The sequence below is a fragment of the Bemisia tabaci genome, chromosome 7, assembly GCF_918797505.1.
Source record: "Bemisia tabaci chromosome 7, PGI_BMITA_v3".
NCBI lineage: Eukaryota > Metazoa > Arthropoda > Insecta > Hemiptera > Aleyrodidae > Bemisia > Bemisia tabaci.
The window spans coordinates 14,076,981-14,095,439 of NC_092799.1; positions in this window are offsets into that span (position 1 = coordinate 14,076,981).

The window sequence follows — 18,459 nt, forward strand, 5'->3', positions numbered from 1 at the left end:
GAGCAATCAGAGAAATGATGCATTTCATTCAGGCATCCTACTTCTAACATCAAGGTTTTTCCGTGCTTGATATATCTTTGTAATATTGTATTGCTTGTGCTCGATTTGGGTACAGTATAATCACTAACATAGCCTTGGAGACCAGCACCCAGACACAAAATTTCGGTGTTAAAGAAATCACTCAGGAAACTTATAGTGGATGCAACTTGACGAGCCAGTTAGGAGGGCTCTCAAACGAAGAGAGTACTGCAACTAGTGTTCTCTCTCCACAAATAGCAATGTGGGAATCTGGTGTGCTACAGAGTTACCGTAGAGAGACAATAGTGTGAAACATAAATGATTCCTTTGACATTTTTTTACTTGATTATGTCAAGTATTGAACGTTAGGAATGTTGACTTTAAAGTTACATATTTAGTATACCGTTTGCGTATGGTCTTTTTTTTGTCACCATTAGGATAGTAAAATACCGTAGCGAAATGAAAAATGCAGATCTTGTACCATGAAACAGATAGTTACGTTAGCGTAAGTCAGTAGCCAAATTAGCACATCCAAATTGAATCACCGGCTTTGAAGCCTTTGAACTTAATTAAACCACTGTCCCCAATTTACATGAGTTTTTCAAACAATCTGGATGATAAAATGAGATACGTTTATTTCTACGTAGGTCGATGTGTGTTCATAGCCTCCAATATGACTCTTGTCTCTTGTTTTGCGGTCCCTGATACCGGTAAAATTGTAAATCCAACAATAATAAAATGATTATTTATGAAAAATGTTCAGAGACTTGTTTAAAATTGCTATTTCTGAAAAGAAGTCTGGTCATTATAACCATAAGGGTGCATATTCAACATCGGCAGCATTACTCGGTTTTCACATTTTGTCGGTCTATAAAAGAATCCCGAGATTTTCAAACGAAAACCAAAACATACTAAAACTTCTCGATTGCATGAACCGGCGTAGTCTGGTTTCCCTAGTTCTTTGAAAACGGAGCGCAACAGTTACCTGAACCAACAGTTACTGCCAATATAGACCATCGGTATTTTGCGGTTCATACGACCGAAATGTTTTCCTCAGGAAGTTTAATTGTTAATATTTTTTTCGGCTGCGACGCTTATGGATAAATCTCGTGTGAAAGCCGTTCATCCATCAATTTGAATGGGTTTAAAAACATTTACTTTTTGTCAATTTCACCTTAATTTATTTATTTATTTTTTTTTTTAAAAAAACCGGGATAGAAATTTTTAGAATGAAGTCTTCTCTACACATGAGGAGAAGAGATCAAAGTGACATGAAAGTCGATTCAAGAAAAACACATAAACACAATTGTACTGTTTTACTCTGATAAAAAAGTAAATAGAGGAAGAGAAAAAAATACTAAAACCCATCGAAATTTTGTGGTGTATGATATCCTTATAAAAAACTCTTGGCTTCCGCTTTATGCACACGCTGTGCCTCCTTCAAGGGAATGATTCCCACACAATAATCTAATATCACAACAGGATTCGGAAACTACTATATCTATATTTGATTTTCTTAAAAGATAGAAAAATCAGGAGAGAAGCAGAGAGAACCGAGTGAGCTGCTCGTACTTGATATCAATTGATTCTTCTGGATCATCTTTTCTAATGATTGATTTTAATTCCATTACAATTAATAATCAACAATGTTCAACCTTTCATGTGGTCCTGGATTTTGTAAATGCTGACGGATTGACCGCCTAAATCCCCAGGATAACTCTCGAAATAATACGCAATATTAGAATAGTTAGAGAGTGCATTCAATAACTCAAGGTTTTAGTCTTACACCATGCGAGCGAGCGTAGAATCAAATGCCGTTATTTTTGTATGTACACGCTTCGATTTCACTTAGGATGTCCTATCTACAATATATGTGAAATGGGTCCGTGCGGGTTTAAGTATTGACCAAATGATGAATTTGTTTTAATTATTAAGAGGTCTAACAAATCTGCTTCATGACAAAAGAAAAAAGAAAGGAAAGCCCACTCTTTAAATGCTTTTATTGAAGACGGTTACTGATCCAGAATTTTGATCATCTTTTTGAATGCTTGTTTTTGTGACATTAACGCATAGATGTCCGTACACTCAACTTTAAAAGCCATCAGAATGACTTGACCGAGTGGTAACAAACGAACCATCGAACATAATCTAATTATTATTTAATAATGTGCGCATAACCACTTGAATTCTGGCGCGTGCTTGGCTGGTGTTAAGACTTGATGCCTCCGTTGGTTTACGAGACAGTCTCATTGCGATAAAGATAAGGATAGAAAAACCCTTCATCTACACACTGGACTGCAAACAGATTCAACTCCAGGGCATGTTGGGTTTGCATACTCAACGATTTGAAGGACGTTTTAAAATCGCGTTCCTATCTCGCAAAGTCCTCTAATGACATCTCACAGTTTTTTTGTTTCAAAATCTATAGGCTCCTTCAATGTTGTGCATAAATTATTGCGTTTTTACCGAAATTTATTGCTTCTCATTTCACTCATGGTTAGACCGTCCAGTTCGAGGAATATGTGCAGGATGTGAACGGGGGGAAAGGATTAACCGGAAAATAAGAGGGAAAGGAAGAGAAATGAGACTCAGACCATGGTGATACGCTGGATAGATATACTGACGTCGATAATACTCCTACGCACGAAATGATCAAATTTTCTAAAATGACGTCTTAATCCTTTCCTACACATCCTCTTCAACGTGGTGACGGTCCCCCATCGTTCATCGTGCTGGGAATGCTGGCGGCTTGGAACGAGAATTTTGCTTGGACTGACCCTGTTAAAGCCAATACGAATAAGATTAAAAATCGTTCAAATAATCTCAGTCAGATCATTTACTGCTTAGCGGATATAGACGTGGACTCGGATGATCTTCTATTCGTCAAACTCTTACAGCAGACTCCTAGTTAACTGTTAGAATAATTTCTAAACGTTATCGGACTCATCGTGCCAGGATTTATATTTTCTCATCGTTTTTTAAGCTGAGCGCCAATTGCTTAATATGCGGTGGAGGCGTTAGATCAAAGTACACACACGGCCTTGGCCAAAAACTTTTGCTCCCGTGCGAAGGGACAAACCTGTGAGCCTTCAATCCCCGTTGTCCATATTTCCCTTCCGATCAAATAAACACTTTACAGACAGGTGGCGAATTCTGATATTCTATCCTCCATTTTTCGGCCGCAATTTTGTTCAAAATGTAATCTAAAATATCTGAAAATTTCAAGAAAAATTGCATGACTTTTCTTAAAAAACAAATATTTTGTCGGGAGAGAATTAGCAACAGCAGAGTGTTCATACGATTCATGCATGACTATGAAAATACTCCGCGATGCAGCTCTGGTTTGTGATATACGGTCTGATAGCCGAACAAGAAAATGAAACGTTACGTACAATGAAAAGTTTCAAAAATTTCATCACTGCCAGTTTGATATGCATATTAGCGCGGTGTAAGAAGGCGTGCACCTCTGCAACTGACCCAACAATCCTGCACGTTAAGTTGAGGGACGATATGGGGTTCTTCCTCTAAAGTTTCAAGGGTTGGTCCATTTACCTGTTGATTGTTTGCGTTGGACGAGGGGTGGCGATCTGTTCCACAGCGCCTCTAGTGTCGAAATGTTGCGATGAGCTAAGGCAGCTTGCTCTGGGCGTAACATGCCTAGCTTTTTAATAAAAAAATACAAAATTAAACATCAGTTTGTTAGTTCCTTTGAAACAATTTCAGTAGTCTTAGGCGAGAAACTTTCAAAGTAAAATCATGTAAACTTGCATTTTAAAATAATTACCTTTTTAGGTTTAATATCTCACTTATTGGGCATCTTTATGCGGGAAAAATTACTACATGCAACCGATCAAGAGAAATATCATTTGTCACAGGAGCAAATTTTCACTACGTAGAGCAATTTTCTCGAGTTGGGCTAGCAAATTGGATTTTAAGACTCCGTGAAAATATACCTTTAGTGTCTTGAGCATAAGATATGAATGCAAGCAGTTTATTGTATTTTTCAGTCAATAAAGAGCATACATACATATGCATGACGGTTTTAGAGTTTTTTTACAGCTTTTAATCATGTAGTTTCAATCAATGGCGAGGCGTGATTTGCGATGTATCTGCATTTAGACCTAATGGAAAAATATCGACGGACAAGGTGTTCGCAGCGAACACCTTAATAATTGATTCTTCACCACATCTGAAAACGGGAAAAATATCGATAATCAATCAGTCACGCCTCGTCTTTGTTTTTACTTACTCCTCTTTATATGAAAATCGCTTTATTTCGTCAGTATATTATAAAGTAGCAGAAATGGGGGACTAGACGAAAAAAGAATACAAAATATACAATTTGGGGCGAAAAACTTTGAAATTGAATCAGTTTTAAAGTTTCTGGATCCGCCGCAATTATTTTACCGTGTGTATGGACGTGGAATGAGAATGCTTATTATGAGGATGAATGATACAAAAAAAAAAAAAAAAAATTATGATATAAAATAAGATATCATTAAAAAAAATCCTTGATTGATGAATGATTTATTGAGTAATGCCGCAATCACACGCTGAATTTGGCGGGTGATGAGGCAGTCAAGAGTCAGCGCTCAACAGCTGAAATTTCAATGATTCGAGTTATTTTCATCCAATGTGTTTCAAATCTAATCGAATAGTTCAGACAAATCGACACTATCGATGTTCTCTGAAATTCAGGCATCGGACCGATGCCTGAATTTTTTTCCGATGACTTCCCACATTCAGCGTGTGGATTGCGGCATCATGAGGAGGAAATTTCCTCAAAATTGCCGGAAAAGAAATTGTAATATTACGAAAAAAGAATCCTTGATCCGTACCTGTGATGCTATCGATTCAGGTATCTTTGAGATTTCCTCCATACTTGCTGATACTGAAATCCTCCTTCTCAATCTCTCATCGGCTGCAGCCATCATAAGGGATGAGGTCAAATGTGCATATTTCTTCTGCCACGAGTATGTGTCCAGAGTTACTTCTTTCTTCAAAAAGTCGTCGCATTCGGTCGTTTTTGGGTGCAGTTGTTCTGATTTCTGAAGTGTAGGATAAAAAATTATGTTAAATCTGAGTTTAGAAACCTTCAAAGCTTATGGGTACACTTAACCAGGCTGTAAGTCGAGACAACGCAATGTTTTCTTATATCAGGATTATACAATGTACTCAAGGTTTTTTTGAGAACATGGTGGATTTCAGGTAGATAGATCGTGTTTGATTGTGGTTCGATGTGTCGTTTGGTTCAAAACACTAGAACATAACTTCAAACAAATTTAGGATAAAGTTGAAAAAGCTGAAAATGAGAAAATTCCTAGCTATTTCACTTCGCATTTCCGTTTTGTACTCATAAACTTCATTAATCTATCACAAAGAACCCGTTCCCTCAGATTACCAATCGACATTTGAGGATATGTCTACATGTTGAGCCAATCGCTATCAATGCAATCTCACCGATTGAAGTTTCGAATACGATCTATGGGTCAGACTGAGTCAGGACTGCATGAGGTAAAAACACATACACCACCTGATGTCAGCGTGACTCTGTTGGACCTATGACGCCAGTCAGATGGCTGACTAATAAGTATTATCAGTGGCGTCATAATGTGCAACTTTTACGAAGGTATTATTCCACTCTAACAGGGAGTTTTTAATGTAAAAAAAGGGGCTGTGAAAACCCTATAAAGACGAGAGTAAATATGTCGAAGGCAATTGGTCAAATCAGGCATTTTATTAAATGCCTAGGCCGGTAGTCTAATTTTGACAGTTTACGGAATTCTGTAAATTTTATGACGAGAAGTCCACGGGTTTTTAATATTTTAGAAATAATAACTCTTCAAATCCGCAAACGCTCCTTGTTTCTTCCTTTTTACATGCCTTAGTACAGTTAGATGTTAAAATGTTAAAATGTTTATATCTATGACGTGCTGAAAATTTCATGATAAATGTGCATTCAGGATCCATAAAGTTTAAATTACTGTCGTATGCTGCATATTTTATGTGTATTAAGCGCTTAAAATCGTTTTAAACGCTATTGCGTGGTGCATATTTCTTTCTTACGACAGCAACGAATCATTCTGTCTAAAATTAGGGTAAAAAATTCCAGATTTCAATATAAGTAAGGATATTTGACTATTTGTCTTGGCATTTGACAAAATGCCTGATTCGAGTGATTGCCTGTGACGTATACAAAAAATATACGAGTACCTTCTACTTCTTTTGCAGGCGTGACGTAGACCGGCGCTTTGACGTAAGTAGCTGGTGTATTGTGCAAACAAATGATGGGAAGATAACAGCTCTCGAGAAGGTAAACCGCGATCCTCGATGCATCCGGAGCCATGACCAAGCCGATCAAGGGTAAATGCAGCTGAAGGGTCGATAATATCGTCCCTTTTTTCGTGTCCCACACGATTATCCGTTTATCCTCAGACCCTGCTCAAACAAAATGCAAGATTATGACCGGATAAGAGTAATTCAAAATCCCTGCCCTGAACATCAGCTGCTTAAAAAATGAAGATACGGTTTACAATGCTGCACAAAATGTTGAATCAAAAGGTACACCGAGAAAGGATATTGGTAGAATTTACCATTCTTTCACGCTGTATTTCACACAGCGTCAATTGGACGTATTTCTATCAAACGAAACTATGTGCATTATGACGTGAGCCCTGTTATGCATATATTCTTTTAGCTGATCTAAAAAATTCTAGCATCAAAACACAGTTCTGTAACCAGCACAACTGACCCATTTCGTGAGCATTGTTCCTCGTTTTCCCCTTTATTTGTGTTCATGTTACCATTGTCTTGGGCTTTTTCACAAATATTTGAATCTATTTATTCAGGTACACAACCTCTGGAAAGCGTAAAATATGTACCTGAGACTGCAATGGAGCCATCCCCAGCGACTTGAACGCAGGTGATACAACCCAAATGACCCAATAGAAGATGCAAATCAGCGCCTGTGTCCATATCCCACACGATTAGGTTATTATCCCTCGAGCCAGACACAACCAGAGATTTGTTCGTGATTGCCACCGCTACACACGTTACTGTGTCAGAGTGACCGACTAAAACCTGGATAAAACATGGGGATAAATAAATGTAGGTTTCCAAATTCATGTGTCTGAGACAATGAAAATATTTCAACGGGAACACTGAAAATTGCATGGAGAAGAAAACTTAAGACTCTGATTGGAAAACCGGATGAGTAGAAACGGAGTATCCGGTTTACAGAACTGAAATGACTTGGTATTCCTGGATTCCTTGGGGACAAATTCCTCTCGGCTTTTTTTTAAAAAAATGTACCTCAATTTGTTGCACCGAGAGTTAGAGGTTTCTTTAAACCACAGAGGTCTGTCCGCACGAGATTTCAAATCTCCCGACCAAAAAGCAGCTGGCCTCCATTAGTTCATGTTACAGAGGGTTCACCTCCGTATATTTCTACCGTATACATGAAATGACTAGTAAGCTGATATTTTAGTAATACTACATGCGGATGGTTTTTCTTAACTTGTGAATATCAACCGACAAAATACGATTGTGGCATGAGCACAACTGGATTACATTTTGCAGCAAAAAAAAAAAACTTGCATTTGGCTCTTCCATGAAAGCACCTTTCTGCATAGGGTAACCAATGGCATATATGTTGTTCCTAAAATGAGCCATAAATAAAGGGGTTCTTATTGCAAGTTTCCTCTTCAAAGTTTAAATTAGATCGGATTAGAATTAGAATATTTAAATTAGATTAGAATTATCGGGTATTGTGCAACTAGAGACTACTATTTTTTGCTGGGTATAGAAACGACGCATATAACATCAGTTTTCCCAGGCACTTACGCGTTTTTACCGATCAGTCAGGTGTTGCAGCTTTTTATTGTAAAATGCAGTCCAAAGAAAAGAAACTCTAGAACTTACTTGGGCTAGTTTCCCGCCAATGACCTGCCAAACCTTCAAGGACGTATCTTGTGACCCCGTGATCAAGTGAAGTGAATCCATGGTCAGGACAAAGCAAGTTATTTCTTCCGTGTGGCTAACGTTGAACTTCTCGTCATCTCGATGGGACACCAGGGGCCATATTCGTAAACTAGAACACGCATGTTAAACATTGTTAGATTCATTGCACAAGCAAAGTGTACTTACTTGTCTAAATTCGTCACTCTTATGAACGTATTTATGCTAAAAGGAACTATGTGCATAGGGATTGCGTGTAATATAGTTCCTTTTAGCATAAATACGTCCTTATGGCGTAAAGGCGTCACTCGTTCTCCGCATGAGCCCCAGAAAGCATGGATTTATATGTAGAACGCTGCCATGCTAAGGAAGAACGCCGTATGAACCTTCAGACGTTGCCATATTTCCTCTGATAAAATGCAAATTTTCAGGGGAACTGTTAGATATTTTTCTTCCAATTTTTCAGACAATTTTGTACACACTTTAGTCTAAATTATTTCAAAATTTCAAGGAAAACTATTCACAACTTTCCTGAAAAATGAATTTTTTATCCGTAGAAATGGCGCCTCTCGAATGTACATACGGTGTTCTTCCTTAGCAGAACGGGGCTCATGTGGAAATTGAGGTACGCCCTTAAGTCGCACGGTGGATCGAATCAATGGGGGAGGTCGGACTATAACGCTATAACCTATTAACAAACTTGTCGCTGTGGCACGCTGGGCGCAGCAGGAGCCGGCCACGCCTACAACCTAACATGGTACTTAACGCTTGCGCAATGCGTGAAGTATCCCTGTTAGTTTGTAGGCGCTGGCCGGCCGCCCGCTGCGCGCACGGTGGATCGAGTCAATAGGAGAGGCCGGACAAATTTGGAAACTTTTACGCTTAGAACTCCGTTTAGACAAAATTTGCGTTTTAAAAGTGGTTCCATTGGTTTCCGCATGAAATTTTCTTCAAGCACCGCTCTTGGAGTTTAAAATGCGACGAAATAAACATCAAAAGCAGTTTTAGTAAAAAATTGTGTGCTGAGGCGGATCCAACAATTTGGCAACACCGGATTCCCGCCATTTAAACCTATGTTAAATAATCGATTCTTGCCGGAGCACCTGGCCCCTCTGAGAATCGATATATTTCCATAGGTTTAAATGGAGAAAAACAATGTTGCTAACTTGCTGGATCCGCCAATGATTGTGTACGACCTCTCTAATTGACTCGATCCACTGTGCATCGGAGGGGTGACGAATTGTGATAATTTCGTCGCTCGTATCTTTGGTGCTGAATTTTTGTCCTTACTTGGGAACACGTGCGAACCAATGACATGCCGTTAAACAGATGTCTTTCACGGCTGTGTAAAGGCAGTGCTTTCCAAATTAACATTCCAAAAGTCGTGGTTCGCCGCTGCATATTTTTTTTAGGCAGGATTAATTTGTGAATTCTAAATTGGATTGCATTATGCAAAAAGGAACCGAGAGTATTCCAATGGTGCTAGGATTGTGCAAGTTACATTCTTTGCAACACAAGAACGTAAATCATGCAAAAAATTAAATTTACAGAGGTAATTTTCGCCATGAATTTATATTTTATTGAGAGTAAAGATGAATCTTCTTTAGATGATCGGTTTATATTTGCAAGGTACACGAAGTTGCACAAGCTTAGTCGACATTGGAATGATCATGGTTCCTTTCTGCAAAATGCAATTCAATTCTGCCATGCTAAGGAAAAATGCCGTATGAACATTCGAGAGTTGCCAAATTTCTTCCGATATAATGTGTATTTTCAAAGAAAGTTATGGATATTCTTCCTTGAAATTTTCAGGGACTTTGGGTGAAATTCCAACAAAATTATCTAAAAATTGGAAGGATATTCATGAGTTTACCAGGAAATTCGTGTATTTTCAAAGGAAATTTGGTAACTCCTGAAGGGTCTAATGGCGTTTTTACTTAGCACGGCAGAATTGCTGTATTGAAAAACGCGCATATTTTGGAGCGAACGGGATTGGTACCAGGTCTAGGCGATACAGTTTTTCTCGGAAACCTGTTTTTTTGGAAACATATTTTGGAAAATAATCGGTTGAACCTAGGTTTCGGCCCAGATGAAGTAGGTCTACCGCACGTACCTGTTGCCTCCGTCCCCTGACACGGCGTACTTCATATTGTTGGTTATGGCCATGTATTGCGTCGGCCCCAGAATAGTGTGCAACAAGTTCCCATTGTCCGCTATCCATACAGCGATCACCCCTTGTTTGTCACCAGAAACCACCCTCCGACTATCTGATAAAACTCCTACGGCCGTCACCATCGATTGATGTCCCTGAAAGTCAAACAAACACATTAAGGTACACATATCAACGTAGCGACAAGAATACAAGCACCAGGAAGCGCTAAAATATACAACCTGAAGAAGCGAGGGTGAGGGTTTGAATTTAAAATGTTAACATTTTTGGGAATTAGTAGGTTTTACGAAAGAAAATACTAAAATTAACTAAATGATTGACCCTCTAGTATCCTTGTAAAATTGCATCGCATGCTCACTCGAAATACATACAAAAATAGATCTTTACAAATGGGGAAAAGATTACATTAACACCACGTCAGTCCGCCTTCAATGTATAGTATAGGCAAGACGACCTCTCACGTTGACAAATAGTGGTATCATCTTAAAATGGCATGCTAACTCTGGGGGTGGGAATCACTCGAATGAAGAGTCATCGGGAAAATTTCAGGGAATTTTCTTGAGAAACTTCGATAATCCCTATGCTCGCTACAACACTCCGGATTGGGGTCTTTCATTAAACTACCGATTGCTAATAATGGCATCGATGTATCTTCTTATAGACCTCACTTTGCCCGTGAAAAGACGGCCCTACTTACGGTAAACACGGAGACAACAAGTCCTAAAGTTAAGCCCCATGCCCGGGCGGTCTTGTCTTCTGATCCGGAGATTGCGAAAAGTCCGTTTGGCGAAATGGCAACGCTGGTTATGGTAGCCGTGTGACCCTCCATTGTAGAATGCAGCTCGTGGGAATTTAGCTGCCACATGTTCACCATATTATCTGTTGCACCTGTATTGAAAGATTAGTTCTGAATAAAAAATACTCTAATAATATAATCTGTACACATTTCGCACTATTAAATTCCAGAAGTTGCCGATTTTGAATTTATCTCAAGAGGTGCATTTAGCATTAATCTCAATTTGTACATCAATATGCGTATCAATGCAGTAAGGATGTAACTAAGCTTATTCATATTTGAAGTATTGCTAAGTTATTGGTAGGTTTTTATTCTGCCACTAGCACACCAATAATTAATAAAACACGATTTGAATCAGTCTTTAGCAGTCTTCAAAATCGATGGAGTCAGTGTGAGAAAATGCACTGGAAAATAAAACACATTGGATCCATTGAGTCTAGACTCTTGAAAACATTGACAACAAAAAATACTCTTGATTCAATCAGATTTAAGCTTAAATCAAAAGGAAATCCGCTCAAATTAAGAGGCTTGGTTCAGGATTTAAGCAAAAATCCGATTGAATCAAGAGTATTTTTTCTTGTCGATGTTTTAAGAGTCTAGACTCTAGATCCAATGTGTTTTTTCCCAGTGTGACTGCACCACATGCTTCGTAAAAATAAATGCTGGAGTTGTGTCATCGAGGGACTTGGCCAAATTGAAAGGCCAATCCGAGTATTTGGGAAGCATTGTCGACAAAATCAGATGGCAAAAATGTGATTAACTTGAGGAACATCACTCTCTGGAGAAATTTTTTTCATGCACCCTTTCAAGTGGAGAATAAAAAATTATTGTGTCGCATATAGACATTTGTTTCAAAGTTATTACGCATGATATTTCTTTACCTGTGACAGCCGTTAAGCCATCCCTCGAAACTTCTAAGCAGGTGATGGGACCAGTATGCGGTTTCTTCACTTGAGAGGAATGCTTTCCTAAAACAAAATATTCCTCCAAGCCAACGCCATCCTCTCGGCGGAAGCTCCAATAAGTTAATCTATTTCCACCTGCAATGCAAAGAATGAAGCTGGAAAAAAGCATTATTTTTATAAAACATAAAAAGTGGTCACTAATGAATTTTGCCGACAGGCCATCTACTCTTTTGAAGTTTTTTTTATTAACAATGAGTGATTCAGTTATTTTTTTATTCTTTGGTAGAGGATACTTGGATTGCATTTTGCAAAAAGGAACCAGAGGCCTTGCAATGATGCTAAGACTGTGCAAAATCATCATTTGCAATAAAACTACTGAAATCATGAAAAAATATGAAATTCATATGGTAATTTTTGTCTAACGTTTAAAGTTTTTAGTGAGTAAAATAGAGACTGTTAATGGATAAGCAAGTTTTCTTCCAAGACAGAAGAAGTTGCACAATCTTAGCAACATTGCAAAGCTCCTGGTTCCTTTTTGCAAAATGCAATCCACTTGTTTCTCTCTCAGCTATTTTAGCGCATGGTTACAAAGTTATTTTGTCTCGTGCTGCGCATTTTTGTCAAATTTTGATAAAAATACTATACCAGCAGTAATGAGGTAGTCGTCTCTGTTAGTGATTTTGACCTGAACAACTTCCATGTTGTGTGGGGTCGTGATTGTCCTCGCTAAACAGCCAGTATGCATATCGTAGACGTAAACTCTTCCATCTATTCCTCCGACCACTGCCCTACGATTGTCTCCAGCTATACACATTGAAAGCACCTATTTCAGAAAATCATATAAAAATTCGTTATCAATAATGATTAAAAATCGTATTGTTCAATACATATGTTACCAATACTGACATTCCTAATATCTAATATAAAAATGACGAAATCGAAAGAACTGTTCACAAAAAAGTGATTAAATTACACTAAAATAAATAAATCGTTCCTCGAAAAGTACAAAAATTAATCTATTCAAAATTAAATTTTTCCATCACATTGCGATGACTGAACCAGTTCAAACCCTCATTTGTGCTAGTCTATTTGAAGAGGAAGGGATTTGAATTCATTATACCGGTAAGATCCGTATTCTGATGAAACTAATGGTATGATGTCCCGTATTGAAGATGGGATCAGGTCAAACAGTCAAATATCGATGACCAAAGTGCGGAACCACGTTTCCCTGTTTGCAACATTGCAAACTCCCTGTCATATCGAAAGTTTGATTATTGCTGTCATTTACAAAAATACAGTTTTTAAACGAGGTATCAGCCATAAAATTTGTTATGTATGGAATTTTCCCAAACGACCGAGAAAACTCGATTAAGGAGAGTTGGGTGTGAGTAAAGAAATCAGGCCCGATGTCGATGCCACCACCGATTATACTTGTACCAGTTACATATACCAGTCATATTACCCCCTGTCAAACTTTACTTCTTCTTTGGAAATCGATTCCAAAGAAACGCGTGTAAATTTCAAGCAATGCAATTGGCTTGTTTCTCTTCGACAAATTAAAAAGAGAATTGGAAATTTTGAAACAACGAAATAGAGATACGTGGTTTTGCACTTTGGTCATCGATATGACGTATAAAAGTGTCTACAATAAAAGAGGAGAAGTAATCATTTGGAACAATGTAGGCAGATGATATGCTTTTATTAGCAGGGGTTTTGAATGAAATGGATCGTTCATCAGTTCAGATCTTATGTCTCATACGAAAAATTGAAAATAATTACAGGAATGATAGTTTGGTCATACCTTCGGCCTGTGACCCCTGAGTGCGTGGATTAGCGTACCAGTTGCTAGAGTGTGTAAATATAGTTGATTGTCCTCGCAGGCAACAAGTAGAAAAACAGAGTCACTAGACAAGCTGAGTTTACTCACTCCGCTTGGTATATTGATTGTATTGAGCAAAGAGAACTTATCAAGCGCCCAAAGGCACACACAGCCGTCAGCAGATCCTGTAATCCGAACATCACGAATTACACTCAGCAGACAGAGATGTAAGTTTGATAATACATTCGGCAAGACAAAGCCACACAATTTTATTCATCTAACAAAAATTCAGGAAGGTCATAAAATGACCTCGTTAACAGAAAAGTCCGTAACAACTTTAAGAAGGGAGCTATATTTCCATCGCAGAGCGGCTCCTTAAGACTCCAGGGTAGAGTTATTTACCACCTGGATTGCCGAAAATTGGCAATCTTGCTCTGACCGTGTCAGTCATTCTTCTGTTTTTGATGTTTTAATTTAAATGTTTCAATATGCCAGTTACATCATCGCATATAGAGACTGTCATTTCCCTTCAACGATAACGGTATTTAGGTATTACGATGCTGTCCACCTTCGAGGTAAAATTTTAGAGATTTAAGCAAAGACCAATATGCAAGTTTAGACGAGAATTGAAGCATTAATTGAAACATTTGCATAACTTCTCGTAAAAATAATATTTTATGGTGGGAAATGCAAGGCTGATGAAATTTTTTTTCTCGGCGTGTAAGAATACATGGAAAAGCATGTACCTGACACGAGCACATCCCCGAGGAAGTTTGTGGCCTGGAGAGCCGTCACAGGTCCTCGATGGTGGTCGATTTTCATGACGATTTCATTCGTCACCAAAGAGCTAACGATAATTCGGGAATCCTCTCCTCCAGATGCCATCACAGTCGAGTTCATTGCCGATGTCACACATATTACGGGGGCTATGTGCTCTCTGAAACACGAATATATTCTGCACTATATCACAGAATATCCGAACTTATGTGACGGTTTGGGTATAGTTGAAAGTTAGGAAATGTATGGTTCAGCAAGGTTTTCAATGAGCCTATAATGATTAGCTGGGTGATTTGGACGTATTTATGTTAAAAGGAACTATGCGTAAGTGGAAATATGGGGTGTGCTCGTGGAAGCTGCATAAGAAACAATGTAAAAGTGCATATAGTTCCTCTTGAGAAAAAGGAAAAGTGGGATTTGACATTAAATCAAAAGGAACTGATCGCTAACTCGTGAGCCGTGGGCATATGAAAAAAGCCTTGTGGACAGGGCTCATGAGTTAAAAACGAGCAAGAGCGAAAACGGGGACGGCTTCGTTGCCGCTGACGTCACTGGCGCTTTATAATTCCCACTCATTCTTGTGGCCTGACCACTAACGAGCACATTCCATCTTCCTACTTGCACATAGTTCCATTTAGCATGCGAATACGTTTGTTTCATCCCATGAGGTAGGAATCCATTCTAACAAACACTTTCATGTTGGCAGGAGCACGGGTCGGGCGAAGAAGCAAGTGGAGAAAAGAGGAGTGTGGTGTACGCGCAATGCATGAAGTATCCACGCAGTCTTGCAGGCGCCAACAGCGCGCGCCTCCGCACCGTGGTGTACGCGCAATGTGTAAAGTATCCCTGCAGTCTTGCAGGCGCCACACGATCCAGGTCCACATGCGTCTCGCGCCGGCCGCACTTTGTTCAGCGCAATCATTCAAACTCGCGCAGCGTTTTTGAACTTGTAATTTTGAAGGATTTTTCACAGGTACACTTTGCATGGACTATTGTCATTTAGTTTAATTTAAATTAAACAAATTACACAAAATCCAACTATTTTTCCTTTCTTTACTTACATAACGACAGCCAATGTGCAAAACTACGGATCTCCATAAGCGACGATGCAGAGTTCCTATCAAACTTTCATTATGTTTTCTTAACATCGCTAATCAACTAAATTCCTTCAAAACTGCCTCGATTTTCTCTCGCTGTCATGAGAATATTCTGCAAAATTTTCAAGCTATAAAGTTGACTTGTTTCCTTTAAAAAAATTTATAATAAAGGAGCGGGAATTTTGAAACATTGAAATAGATGTACGTGGTTTCGCACAGGATCATTGGTGCTTATTTGTATTAACAAATAGACTTAAATTGAGGCTTTAAAGGTGCATTTTTGGTATTATGAAATACGATTGTGATCTTAACTTACACCATCTTGAATTTCAGTTCAAATGTCTTCAGATCCCAAACGATTGTTGAAAGGTCGGCGGAGCCAGTTAAAAGGTACTGAGATGATTTGACTATCGAAATGCAAAGAACAGGCCCGGTGTGTCCTATAATAAATAAATGTGTAAATTGATGACATTTGAAAAAAAAGTAGGAATTTACTTGTACATTTACTCGGAAAACCTCATCACAATGATTATGGCAAATAGTCAAGATTGCGAAGCAATCAGAAAGTAGAAATGCATTTAGTCGAATTCAAACAGAGTAAGCGGCGTTTAAATTTTGGCTGTCCCTCAATTTACATTTTGCACAGCCTGTAGGTTGAAAATAATTACCAAAATTAATATAATGCATGAATTTCGCTAAATTGAATTAGATCAGATAAAACTCAAAAATTAGATGTGTTAGATTAGATGTGTTCAGATGCTGTTGTGTGTGTTAGATGTGTGTAGTTAAATTCCTGTCTTTCTCTTTCAATCAATGAAAGGAAGCTTTAACATTTTTCAATCGGCAGACTAAGGTCTGTTGTAGCTGTTCTAAGTGTAGTAAAATGGTATTAATGTTGCAAGAAACATTTTAACGCAAATGAGACTGTACGTATATATTAACTAGTCTTTCTGTGATGTAGATAAAAGCGGACCCTACATTGCTCTCAATGAGATGATGCTTTGATTTGCGACTTATAGATTTATCCGCTCTTTCAACGTATGAAATAGGATCGATAAATAGGGATCGAACACTTTGATAATCGATCCTTTACCAAAGCTTCAAATGGGAAGATATCGATAATCGATCATTCACACACCTCACCACTGGATAAGAGGTATCCGCAAAAAAAAAACTGTTCAACGTTGAAATGATGACCGGATGTAGAGTAAAATTTAATTACCTCTGAATGTATGCACTAGAGAATTTGACATTACGTGCCACAACTGGGGATCCCCATTTTGTGGAACTACGACGATATGTTGAGCAGTCGGAGTTGGTTCAATTAAAAGCACCTTGGCATTACATGTAACATCTGCAATGGAAAATTAGCTGCGGGTTACGATAAAATATGATTGAATCGAGGATTTAAACTTTGTTCGCGCATTTATTTCACCCCAACATTCATTTTAAAATGAATGTTGAAATCAATGCATTATCCAGATAGTTGACAATGTCGCGATAACAAGTAATAACAATTTACACCATCGGCGCAACAAGCAACACTGATATTGAGATAAGGTGTAAAAGAAAAACAAGCAGTGAACTCCAACACAATGTGTTGATAAGGCGCGTCATTAACTCGCACATATCAACCCCTTTAGTTTTCATTTACAGAGATTTCAAAACAGGTAAGCAGCACAACAAGAGAATTCACGATCCAACACTGCAAGGTCAACGACGCACCTTGACGAGACCGAGACCGTGTATTGTGAATCTAGAAAGCTATTCGAACAAATTTAAGTTTTTTGATCTGCCTCAAGCAAAATCTTATCAGATTCTTGAAGAAAAGTGCTACGGAAAAATTTAAGCGAAGAAAGGAAAAATTCTGTCGAACTCCTAGAAGATAAAGTCGATTTAAAGGTATTTTGGGGCTAAAATACCCAAATCACCGGTATTATAAATCCCGTTTTATTATTGAAAAGAAATTGACTCGATATAAATGCAATTGTATTAAATATGTCTTTATTTTGTTATTTTAAACGTCTTTTCATGCAAAGAAGCTCAACCATGTCCATGCTTTATTCATTCATGAATTGAAAGTAAGCAATCTACATCCCGAAAATCTACTGATTTGCCGTAAAAAATTGCAGAAACTTGATATACCAGGTCGATGCACCCACTCTTTGAATTTACCAACCAATTTCGTGAGTGCAAATGTGTAAAATCAATATGCTATAGTCATTTTGGGTGCATTCATTTTTCATGAAACAATTGTAAGTAATTTCAATCCGAAAAACCATAAATTTTCCGTATAAAATCGAAAAAATCAAAATATGTCGACTCCCTGACGTGAAAATTAAATTCTACGTGTGAAAATACTTATGTATCGATATGCTGAACAGAATGCCCGCCTCTCCTCGTAATTTACAAACCGTTCCTATACTCATCTTAAAATTTTTCTCAGAGCTTTGTGTTATTATCAGCTTCCATTTAAACCCCGGTTTGATGGCCGAGTCGGCTGCCCAAAAAGCAAGCCATTTTCGAAAATTCGTGATATTATCAGCTCTCAGGAAATCACCCCATGGGTAAAATTGCTGGTATAAATTTTCGAGTGCTTAAAATAATCGTATTCAAGAAGCTAAGGCATTTAACTATGGAGTCAATTTCGTTTTAATAATATAACGGGATTTACTTGTCTTCAGGTCAAAACTCATACAAGGAAGCCCCTTGCAAGAGGCTAATTTTTTGTAATTTCACTCAATTTTTTCTCCTTTTTATAATTGAATTGCTTGTCACATTCTGAGGTCAATCATATTAAATTGTAATTTATACATTTCTTTTTTCCCCCTTGATTTTATTTTTTGTTTGGAGAAGTTTTGTTGATTTCTTCAGATTTCGAATACTGTAGCTTCTCTTCTATTTGGCCGATTTTTATGAAT